The 12,292-nt window shown below is 45.5% G+C and overlaps 1 pseudogene across 1 annotated transcript; it reads left to right on the plus strand.

Annotated features, from left to right (window-relative positions):
- The first annotated feature begins 4,666 nt into the window (after positions 1-4,666).
- On the plus strand, positions 4,667-6,809 carry LOC100347846 (large ribosomal subunit protein mL40 pseudogene; annotated as a pseudogene). The gene has a single exon (XR_016227871.1). The product of XR_016227871.1 is annotated as a large ribosomal subunit protein mL40 pseudogene (transcript).
- The last annotated feature ends 5,483 nt before the right edge of the window (positions 6,810-12,292 follow it).

Consider the following 12,292-nt stretch of genomic DNA (forward strand, 5'->3'; position numbering starts at 1 on the left):
AAGGACTATATGCTAAGGGTTGGATTGGATAAAAAATGATATCTATTTTTTACCAGTACAGGATTTCTTGGAGACAATAATACGATAATGTGCACTGTGAATTTCTAAGAAGGTCTTGCATGTGCAGCCATTGCCTACATTTAGTGCCCATGCAACTCTTTCTTGGTGGAACATTTAGTCACATCTTGCATGATGTTAGGGTCAAAAATAGAGAAGCTAGAGCTCCAGAATCGTATTTTTCAAATAACAGAAAGTGACCGGTTACTTATGTGTTGTGAAATCAGTTTAGCTTGTGGTAAGTTTCAAAGGAACAGCTAGTCTAGAAACAGCCTCAATACTGTTCCAGCTGCGTCTGTCCTTGTCCCCTTATGATCTGTGAAGCTTCAACAAACACATTCCTTTCTCCAAGCTTCTTTCCTTAGTTATCTATTTTTATTGAACCCAACACACTCCAAGTATTATCATCTCAGTGTGTAAACAATATACAAATTATTCTTGAGACATTACACATTCATTTTGTACATAAAAATCTTTAAAATCCATTGTGTATTTTACACTTAGAGCACATCTCTATTTGGAACTAGTCATGCTTCCAACGCTCAACAGTGACACAGGGCCGAATGGCTGCCAGATTGCAAAATGTGTTTTTCTTTAATAGAATTTCTTTTTTAGAGCAGTTGCAGGTTTATAGCAAAATTGAGTAGAAAATACAATTTCCTTTCATTTTTCGTCTTTCCTGCCCTCTCCCTTTCCCCTATTAATAACATCTCACACTGGAGTGGTACCTGTCACAATTGATGAACCGATATTGATACGCTGTTATTAACTAAAGTCCATGATTTACAATAGGGTTCACATTTTGTTCGGTCCGTTGTTTGGGACAAATGTATCCACCCTCGCACCATGAATCCGCCAAATTGTTATCATGCGAAATAATTTCACTGTCCTGAAAAACTTGTATGCTCCAGGGCCATAGAGGTATTTCCCACACAAACTCATAGTCTCACAAAACCAAGTTTTGGGGTTTTTGAAAGGTTATTTATTGGGGGAGTTTTGGATATCTTATTTAACATTTCTTAAAATCATTAACTCATGTTTTCATCAGACACAGTGTCAGTATTATGCGGTAAAGTGTTTGTTGCATTTCTAATGTGTGGGCCACATGCAAACTATGTTTGATACTCAACGCTGTGGCTGAACAAAGTGTAAAAACACGGCTCTAGGCTATTGGGCTGAAAGCGCGGGAGACCGTTGTGAGGGTGCAAAGTGCCGAGGGAGCTCCACACTTTGAGCTGTCAGGGCTGGCTACGAAATCTGGAAAGCCCAGTGCAAACTGAAGATGCGGGACTCCTTGTTCAAAAAGCAAGAAATAAGTGCCCTTAAAGGTACCGGATATAACATTTGTGCCTTTCTTCTATAGTCTCTCTCCACCTGTCATGGTTTTATTTGCTATTTAATGCCAGGCTTCCTTAGGCATGTACCCTGTGCGGTATGTGCAGACCCTCACAGGCATCCGGGGGCTGTGCCCTGAGACTGGGCTCCCACCAGCAGCAGGGCACCAAGGCCAGCACAGTGAGGCCCACCCAGGCATCTCCCCTTGCAGTGGGGCCCCCTGTTGCAACCTGCAGTAGACAGAAAAGGGAGCCTTTTCAGAGGACTGCAACCTCTGTTCCTGCACCTGCTCAGTACCTAGATGGGGGTGGGCAAGAGGTGTGGCTCCCACCCAGTAACCACTGAACGTGCAGTGGAGCTGCAAACATCGGCGAAGTCAGAGCCATCATACCCTTTCCCGAGACCCTCTGGGGCCCCATGAGCCTGCCCCTGCCCCTGAGCATAGATCATTGCTACCAGTAGAGTGCAGCAGCAATCCTGGGAGTAGGCGGGGATTAGGGCCTTCAAGTCTCTGGAGCATACACCATTATCCTATCTGACTGCTTTGGAAACAAAAATTCAAAAACAAAATGAAGAGCATTGAGATGGTGACAATAGAGCGTTAAACTCCGAGTGCTGGGCTGGATCGGGGCTCCCTGAGACCACACCTAGGTCTGATGATTCACCAGGAGGACTCCCAGGACTCAGCCTGCGTCTGTGATGTATTATAGTGAAAGTATATGATACAAAATCAGCAAAGGGAAATGCTCACAGGACAAAGTCCGGGGGAGACCAGGTGGTTTTCCAAAGGTCTTCTCCCAGAGAAGTCACAAAGAAGTTGTGACAACTCTTGCTAGATGTTGCCAACCATGGAAGCACAATAGCAACTTGTCACCTGGCACTTTTATTGGGGGTTGGTCATATAGACCCCCTTTGCCTGGCACATACTCAAAGTCTAGACTCCCAGAAGGAAAGCAGGTGTTCAGCCTAAACCACACTGTTTGTGTAAACAGTCTGGGAACTGGGAAGCATCTTATCAGTTAGGGAAGGTGGGAACCCGGGAACCCTCCCCCAATCCAAACTTCCCAGACTCCAGCCATAAGACAACCTTATAAGCAGGCCTTTTCAAGGCTAAGAGCCAGGCCTGCTGTGTTAACTCTCTCCAGCATGGGGACCTTTCTGAATGTGAGATCCTGTGTCACTGCACTGGATGCGTGCTAATGGAGCTGGCCCTCGGTGTTGTCCCTCTGTGGCTGTAGCAAAGGTTTATCGTGGGAAGATCAGGGAGTGCAGGCTATACCCTGAGGACCACGGACACAGACAGGAGCCTCGAAACCTTCAGGAGCAGTGGCTATGAGGAGAGGGAACTTTGGCTACTTGGCTACTGTGTCCTCAGTGTTGGGTAGAAAAGAGGCCAAAAATACTCAGATTCATGTTCTCACCCTGAACTGCTGGTCTCATCCTTCATTCACCTCCCAGTGTGATGTCATCATGGGAAGATGCAAGAGGAAGTATGTTTCAAAAATAAAAAAATGATGGTAATTCCATGTATCATGAGATTAAGTAGACACTGATACTGTTTGACACATGCGGTCTTTGCTATCTTTTTTACTAAGCAATTCACCTTTAAGGGCAATAAAGCCCAAGAGCCCATGTGCATTAGTTAGGTATTGCTGCATAACCACTCTCCAAAACATAGAGGTTCAGCACATCAACCATTTGTTTGGCTAGCTCAGGAGTCTGTGGGTTGGTAATTTGAGCTGGGCTCAGTTGGGCAGTTCTTCTGTTAGTTTCTTTTTTTTTTTTCTTAAAGATTTATCTAGTTATTTGAAAGTCAGAGTTACACAGTGAGAGAAAGAGAGGCAAAGAGAGAGAAGAGAGGTCTTTCATCCCTAATTGGCCACAATGGCCGGAGCTGCGCCAATCCGAAGCCAGGAGCCAGGAGCTTCTTCTGGTCTCCCACTTGGGTGCAGGGGCCCATCTTCTGCTTTCCCAGCCGGGACTCGAACCAGCGCCAATATGGGATGCCAGCACTGCAGATGGAGGCTTCACCCACTAAGATACAGTGCTGGCCACCTTCTGTTAGTTTCAATTGGGCTTACTCATACCTCAGCAGTTGGCTTCCTATCACCTAGGGCTATGCTTCTTAGGGTTGGCTAGTAATGGCTGTGGTGACAGGGGTGGTTGGTCACATGTCTCTCAGAACTGGACTTGTTCACATAGATGTAAGTAAATTTTCCAGAGAAGTTCCAGCATGCAGATACTTTGGATGTGTCTGATTGTGTCATGCATACTAATGGCCTGATTGTGTCATGCTTACTAATGGCCCTGCAGGTTAAAGCAAATTTGATGGCCACCTCTGGGTTCAAGGATCTACAATACATCTTTCAAGGACATGAATGCTGGGAGGGGAAAAATTTGATGTCTTCTTTCTAATCTACACACTGTGCTATTGACTCACTGGAACCTCATTATAGTAAACAGAAATCAGTAACAACTGGTATAAGCTTTAGATTCCACTTCACTGTAGGATTGGGTGTTCATTTATTCCTTCATGGCAATTTAGTCATTTTAAGGAAGTCTGCATCAAATATAAGAAGAGTAACTTGTTTTTAGGGGTTCGAAACAGTTTGACAGCAGCAAAATGTACACCTATGACCATTCACTTGCTTTGGAGTTCAGAACTCTTTCTGACTAGCCTAATGTGGAAAGCATTAATAAAGCGTGTTTGTCAGTTTCCTTTTTCTTTCAGTTGCTATTATTATACCATATTGTGGGCTGTTCTCTCCTCTCACTTCTCAGACATGAAATGTAGTGCAAAATGTGCTTTCTTCTTTTTAAACATTTTTAAAGCTTCAGTAGAAGAATCAAAGCCTCATAGGGTATATGCTGTCCCCTGAGTATTTAAGTTTTTACAAGTCAGAACTTTCCATCTCTAAATTTCCCGCATGGATCCTAATTTGTCCTTGAAACCCCCACCCCCACCCTCTGCAACACACGATGGGATTTTGATGCTTTTACTGTCAGTGAACTTTAAAAATATATCTTCTAATTTTGCACTTAAGGTCTCTGATTGCCTTTCCTTCTTGCAATTTATGTTTCTTTAATGGCTTGTGAGTTAGCTCTTAAATTTAGAAATCAAGCAAAGACTAAGCTTTGGCAGAGAATACTATGGAGTGAGAGAACCTTGATTTTCTCCAGATATCTGGAGGCTCTGAGCTCCTACCTAGGGGTGGGTTGGTGACCATGTTGAACTGAAGATCAGAAGGGGAACACCACCTTCCAGTGCACATACCACTATGGATACTAGATGAAGGGATTCATAATGCTTTTACCTCACTCCTTTGAATACCAGTTCTGGAGAAAAAAATTGTCTTAGTTCACTTTGGCTGCTGTAACAAATTCCACAGACTTAGTGGCTAAAACCACAAACATTTATTTTCTCACCGTTTGGGATGCTGGAAGTCTGAGATCAGGGTGTCAGCATGGTTGGGTTCTTGTGAGGGCTCTCTGGCTTGTAGACAGCCACCTTCTCACTTTGTGCACATTTGGTTGGGGGAAGCCTGGAGGGGTGAATCTCTTCTTATAAGACCATTATTCCCAGGAGGGGCATGGCCGCCGCCGCCGCGGCGCTGCATAGGGCCGCGCGGGCTCTGTGCCCGCCGAGCGGACCTCTGGGAGTTTGGCGGACCCAGATTCGAGACACCCACCAGCGGGCTTCTTTGTTTTCTTTCTAGGAGCTCCTTCCCACGAGGGCGGAACCCCTGCGAGAGAAGAAGAAGGTTGATCCCAAAAAAAACCAGGCAGTAAAGGAACGCTTGAAAAAGAGGATCCGGAAGCTGGAAAAAGCTACCCAAGAGCTGATTCCCATCGAAGATTTATCACCGCCGTGAAGCTGTTGGATAAAGCCAGACAACGGCCACAGGTGGAGCTGTCATTTGAGGAGAGCGAGCCCTGCTGAAGAGGTGGTCCCTGTACAAGCAGCGAGAGCACGAGAGGGAGAGGGACGCCATCAGGGCCCTGGTGGCAGCCAGCAGGAGGCCCTGCAGGAGCTGCAGCTCGAGTCCCCGGAGCTCTACAGTGAGGCCATCAAGCGGGACCCTGGCCTGTTCCCCTTTGAGAAGGAAGGGCCACATTACACACCACCAGTCGCCGACTACCAGCCCCCAGAAGGCAGGTACAATGACATCACCAAGGTGTACACACAAGTAGAGTTCAAGAGATAGAGCTGCAGGCACGTTGCCCCACCCCGGGGTCAGAATGATCCGGTTCCGGGTCTGTTTTCCACAGGATCAGGTGTGCTGCTAATAAAGAAGAGTTCAATCAGAAAAAAACAACAACACATTATTCCCATCATGAGGACCCTGCCCTCATGACCTCATCTATATCGATTCATTGCCTGAAGGCCCTGACTCCAAATAACATTCCATTGGGTATTAGGGCTTCCATACAGGAATTTTTGGAAGGACACAAACATTCAGCCCGTAACAGAAGTGTGGATCTGGGGAAACAGGTAGGGAGGTATCAGAGCTCCTGGGGCCTGAGAATCTTCATTTCTTAGAAACACAATTTGTTCCTGGTTCCCATCTTCCATCATCATTCAGGTGCCCAAGCCCAGCCTCAGCACCCTCCAGACTGCAGGGCCCTCCTGCCCAGAACTTCTGTCCATGTGCTCCTTTATCACAGCGCCATAGGACAGCCCCCAGAGCCCCAGGGAGGTTGGAGGCCATGCTGAGCACAAGGGGCTCTCTGGACTCCTCAGTACCTGTGGGGACACCTTATTGCTTATGTCACTGTGGCAGACTGAATTCTCCAAGAGGCCTGATCTTTGGATGGTCTTCACCATTCTCACACTTCTCTGCCTATGCCGCTCTGCCAGTAAGAGGTGGAGTCTGTCCCTACCCCATGAACCTCAGTGGACTTTTGTGACTGCTTCCACGATGAAGGATGGAGAAAGCAATGTTACGTGGCTTCTAAGGCTAGATCATAAAACTGCTCTAGGTTTCCATGCTAGTCTCCTGGGATGCTCACTCTTGGAACTAGCTGTCATGCTTTTAGGCAATCCAAAATCGCCCATGTAAAGAGATCATGTGGAGAGGCCAGAGGGAGATGTTCTGGGTGACAGCCCAGCTGAGGTTCCAGCTCTTAAAACAAAATTTTGTGAGAGGCCATTCGTTTGGACTGGGCTCCCATGTTCAGCACCTGTGGACCAAACCAACAGAGTAGAACCACAGTAACTGATCTTTAATTGGTTACAGGAGGCCCTGTAGTAATTAGGCTGTAACCAATTGGCAGATTGATTGACTAAGTTCCAGCCAATTAAAGTTGTACTCACATTGTTGGTTGGAGTTGTCAGGACCTTTTGTGGTTTGGGGAGGTTCCTGATTTGTGAATCATGTTTTGCCTTTTTTTTTTCTAAAATAAACTCCTAAATTTAATTGGTCTAGCGAGTTTTCCTTTTGATATAGCAGATTATCACATCACCCTCAGCTTTTGGGTGATGCCAGCTGAGAATCTAGATATTGAGGAGCAGAGAAAAGCTCTCTTTATTGTCTTCTATCCAAATAGACTCCATGAGCCTACTAAAATGATTGTTTTATACCTCCCCACGAATTGGGGAGATTTGCGATACAGCAATGGTGTCTGGAGCAGGAATCCTCCCCTGGGGTCTACAGTCTGAAGAAAAGGCACAGTTCTCACCTCGAGGAGCCACATTACAAGTAGGTGGACCAACTGTCCTGGTAGGCTGGGACTGAGGGGCTTCCTGGACTGAACAGCTCGCAGTGCTAAAGTCGGGAAAGTTCCAGAAACCTGGGGCAAGTTGGTGCATGGGTCAGTTTTTGTTTACTACAACAAAACGCCTGAAACTGGCTACTCTATAAGGAAAAGCGGTTTATTCTGGCTCCAGGTTCGGCAATGCAAGGTCCGGGGGCCTCGTGCAGTGACAGTTTTCTGCTGGCAGTATCCTAAGGCAGTGCGGAGCATCACATGGTAAGAGACAGGGAACACGCATGTCTGGCTGTACTCTCTCTCCTTGTAAGGGCCACCAGAATTCAGTCCTGGGGACTTCACCCTAATGACCTCCCAAAGGCCCCACCTCTAAACACCACAACTGGATTAGGTTTCCATCCTGTTAGTCCTGTTAACACCAACATTTGGGGAACAGAACTCCTGCATGAGTTTGGGAGAAATAAATATTTAAACCATAGCACTTGGTCATCTTAATTGATAGTTAAGTCCCTCTAGGAAGTCATGATCAGTGCAGTACAAGAGTCAAGAGTCTTTCCAGGGACTGGGGGATTTTAAAATACACAAAAATGGGTTTATTTCATTAATGGGAAATAGTTTTTCTCCCTGGGGGCTGAGAGCCAGGACTGGAAATCGGGGAAGGATGGGGATTTAATGTATTTATTCATGTGTGCTAAGGGCGTCTGTCACACGACTGGACTTGTTGTATGCTGCCCACTTCACAACTTCACAGGAAGTTGTTATTCGCCTGAGCAGGGTCTGGACTAGAATGAGGCGCGGGAGACTCTCACCTCGGGTGCAAAATTTAAGTGGAACAGCGTTCAAGACCCACGACATTTTTAATGCAAGATAAAGAAAATTGATCTCTGTAAAAAATAAGAATGGGAAAGGAAAAGGGAAGAGGAAGAAAAGGGGGAGTATGGGTAGGAGGCGGGGTGGGGAAGAGAATCATCATGTTCTCAAATCTGTATGTATTAAATGCATGAAGTATTTCTTAAACAAAATTTAAAAAATGCCAAAAAAAATTGGCAAACTACAGTCTACATGCCAGCCTTGTGTTTTTGTCAGTAAAGAACCAGGCAGGGTCAGGATTAGGGTGAGGAAAGGATGCAGCCTCTCTTTATTTCAAATATCTTTTTCAAATTTTTTTTTCCACCATGGATTTTTGTTTTCCTGGCGCTAATCTTGATTTTTAAAGCAGTGTGTCAAGATGGTAATGATCTCAATTGCTGAGATTGTTCATGTTCCCTTAAATGTTGAGCCTGACGCGAGTACCTTCCGTGCCTCACCCTGATCTTGAACTTGTGATTTGAGGAAGACCTTAAGGAAGCCGATTGCTTTGAGAAGGTGGGTGGCACAAGGCTTGTTTTCATGTTGTTTAGCAAGGAGCTCAGCTCTGCTCTTCCTCAGCGCAGTGAACCCTCAGAGGGCCTCAGACCTCCTTCGCAGGTGCCTTGAATCTCTCCCCAGCTTCTGTGGTCTTTGCTGCTAATGACCTGCACCTGCAACCCTCTGCAGAGGGTTTACGGCCTCTGAAGGTTTATACCCTGGAGTGATTCTTAGCCAAACACAGACAGGTGTGGAATTAAAATGGCCCAGCTTGCTTGTCTCCAGATCTATCAAACCCTAAAGAGCAATTTTTGTCTCAGAACTCCCTGCAGGATCAGCTGAGGCTGGGACATCACCTAAACTCAGCTTCGGCTTCTTCCCTCATTCTTCCCATCACTGCCTCCTGGGAACATTTCCTTTGTCAATCACTCAGCTCTCAGCCCCCATCTCAGAGGCTGCTTCTAGGAGAAGCCCACAACCCTACAAAACGTCAGGGCTCAAACTTAGAAGCCCAGTGACACTCTTGTTTTTCAGGCTCTGCCTATAAAATTGGGTTTCCTTAGCAACTGTACTCATCACGATGGCAACTGCGAGTTTTGGTTACCAAGGCAAAGTGGAGACTTTCTGAAAAGAGAGGTCTGTGTGCATCGCTCATCTTGGTGTCTTGTCTTCTCAATTTACCTTTTCTCTCCACGGCAGTTGGGTATGGCCTGTAGGGTTCTTTGCTTCTCTTAAAATGGTTGCTTTCAGCTGCTGTTAATCTCTGGGGTGATGCCAAGATGTAAAATGGAACCCCCCCACCCCAGGGTCAGTTGCTGTGCCCAGGCAGGGGGGTGGTGTAATTGCAGTCCCTCAATCTCTGAAACTTTAGCACAATTTCAAAATGATGTTTCAATGAGTGTTGTAGCTGCCTCTGTCAGGTATATATAAATTTTTTTTTTAAATTCAAAAGGACATATACAAAGCAGCTAGTTCTTTGCATAAGGCTTTGTCCTTTGATGGTAACTGTTTTTGTTTTCTTCTGAATGTCTCTCGCTCTTCAGGGCTGACACTGTGTGGTCTCCTGCCAGCTGAGGCAGCGTTGTCTGGTGGGGAGGCCTGGTGGGCAGGCAGGTGCCCTCTTGCCCTTCTGTCCACTGCCTACTGGTTTCTCCGGAGAGCAGTGAGGGGGTCAGTGTGGAGAGAATGGAAGCACCTTGCTGGCGTTGTTTTAAAAAGCAACTCATAACACAAAACCCTCTATTATTCTAAAAAGCCTTTCTTGTTCCTGGTCCGCTCTCTGTTTCCATGGAAATGCAGCTAGTCCCCAGCCCCAAAGTCAATGGCTGCGGTGGTTGGATATTGTTCTTTGTTCCCTACTCCATGGAAGAAAAACACCTTGATTTCGATGGATGTGTCTTCTTTGTTAATGGACAAGGTGCTGTCATTAGGAAGACTCCCAGGCAGAGAGGAAGGTATCCACTCTCTGGAGAAAGACCTTCTTCTTCCTTGTTGTCCCTGAGCTCATGAATTACTGCATCTGGGGGAGCAGACCTGGGTGGGGGAGGAGTTGGTCCAGTCTTCCTGACCTCCGACTTCAGCCTGCAGCCTCAGTACTGGAGGGGCTCCCCAGCCCCACATCCAGCCCTAGCTGTTTGGCTGGTTGTCTCCTTGGGGAAGAAGGAATTCCAAGTGGATCCAGGTTAAGGCAGAGTCACTTGGTGCTGCAGTTGTGGACACTTTTATCAACATGGTGTTCCCGTCTTTGAGCCTTTGTGGACTTGCTGTTGATGGCTGGCACCTGTGACCAGAGGATTGTCCCTGGTCACAGATATCACATTCTCTGTACAGAGTTGGGGGCAGTGGTGTGGTGGTAAATGTTCAACAACTGGCTCTGTAAATACTCCTGGCGTCTGGTTTGTAGTACTAACCATTTTCCATGGTATACATACTGGGATCCTTCAGACAGTTCTTGGAAAAGATGGGAGCAAACGAGTAGTTTATTTTTGTGCATATTGAAATGTATGAATAATTTTCATATCATACACATTTTCCACACACACATCACACATCCACTAAAGCTAATTTCAAGCTACCAAGGTGAATTTGCCGAATTTGGAGTGGGTAGTTGGGAATGATTACCTTTGGAGAGCCATGACAACCTGGCTCCAGCACACTGCTTTCTGGAAGTGCCTGGGATTTATATTCGCATCCTTGCCCATGGCTGTGGGATTATAAGACCCAGGTGTCTTGTCTCCAGTGGGAACAAGTCCTGGTGTGCATTTTGCGCTCCTGACTTTCTTGGCACACCAGGCTGAGTCTGGGCCTTCACATACAATGATACCCTGGTTTGGCTTCCTCTCCTTTCTCATCCTGCTTCTGAGAGCATGCACTTTTCATAGGAAAAGCTAACTTACTGGCTCCTTCTACGAGCACACACACATTCTCATCTTGGGGTCTGCTTCTAGAAAAAACTGGCCTCAGACAGTTACATGTTGTGTTGCAAGAGGCAGAGGGACAACCTTTTTTTAAAAAAGTTTTGATTAAAGGAGACAGTGTTGTGGTATAGTGGGTTAAGCCACTGCCTGTGAGGCCAGAATCCAATTTGAATGCCGGTTTGAGTCCCAGCTGCTCCACTTCTGATCCCACTCCCTGCTACTGTGCCTGGGAAAGCAGCAGAAGGTGGCACAAGTGCTTGGGCCCCTGTACCCACTGGGGACTTGGATGAAGCTCCTGTCTTCTGGCTTCATCCTGGCCCAGTCCTGGCCATTGTGGCCTTTTAGGGAGTGAACCAGCTGATGGAAGATCTCTCTCTCTCTCTCTCTCTCTCTCTCTCATCCTGCCTTTCACATAAATCTTTTTTAAAAAAATTTACTTAAAAGATGGACAGTAGTGGAGAGGAATATTCTGGTTACTTTTGAGGCTTATATTTATCAAATTTTAGGGTTCTGTGGATCAGGAATTGGAGGATATAAAGTAAAAGAAAATAATTATAATCCTTCCTTGGTAATTTTGAGTGAATCTAGTCATGCTTTTTTAAAAAAATATTATTCAGCATTACAAAGCATAATTTATAAATAAAATTATATATATCTACGGTATACAATGTGATGTTTTGCTATATGAGTACACTGTGAAATTATTTCCACTGCCAAGTTAACTTACACATGCATCACCTCACATAGTTGCCATTGTGTGTGTGTGTGTGTGTGTGTGTGTGTGTATGAGCATGGCAAAAACATTTAGCATCTACTCTCAGCAAATTTCAAGGATACAATACAGTACTAACTATAGTCCCCATGCTACACATTGAATCTCCAGAATTATTCATCCTGCAGAACTGAAACTTTGTACCCTTTGACCAATGTCTTGCATTTCCCCCCACTCCTACCTAGGCACTCCCGTTCTACTCTCTGCTTCTATGAGTTTGATTTTTTAGAGTCTACATTTAAATGAGATCATGCACTAGTTTATTTTTCCAAGCCCTGGCTTATTTCATTTAACGTGATGTCTTCCACGTTCATTTGTATTGTCAAATATGACAGAATTTCCTTCTTTTTAGAAGTCAGATGATTTTCCAGGATGTGTGTGTGTGTGTGTGTGTGTGTCCTGCCTGTTCATGCTTTCTTTATCCATTCATCCATTATTGAACTCATACATTGATTCCATATCTTGGGTATTACGAGTAGTGCAATGACCATGGGGAGCAGGTATTTCTTCAACATATTGATTTTATTTCCTTTGAACACATATGCAGAAGTGCAATGACTGGATCACGTTGTAGTTCTATCTTTAGTTTTTTGAAGAAGTTCCATACTGTCTTCCATAATGGCTGAACTAATTTGCATTCTTACTCATAGTGTAG

This window comes from Oryctolagus cuniculus, chromosome X (genome assembly GCF_051225735.1).
Source record: "Oryctolagus cuniculus isolate XC-2025 breed Fujian yellow rabbit chromosome X, ASM5122573v1, whole genome shotgun sequence".
Taxonomy (NCBI): domain Eukaryota; kingdom Metazoa; phylum Chordata; class Mammalia; order Lagomorpha; family Leporidae; genus Oryctolagus; species Oryctolagus cuniculus.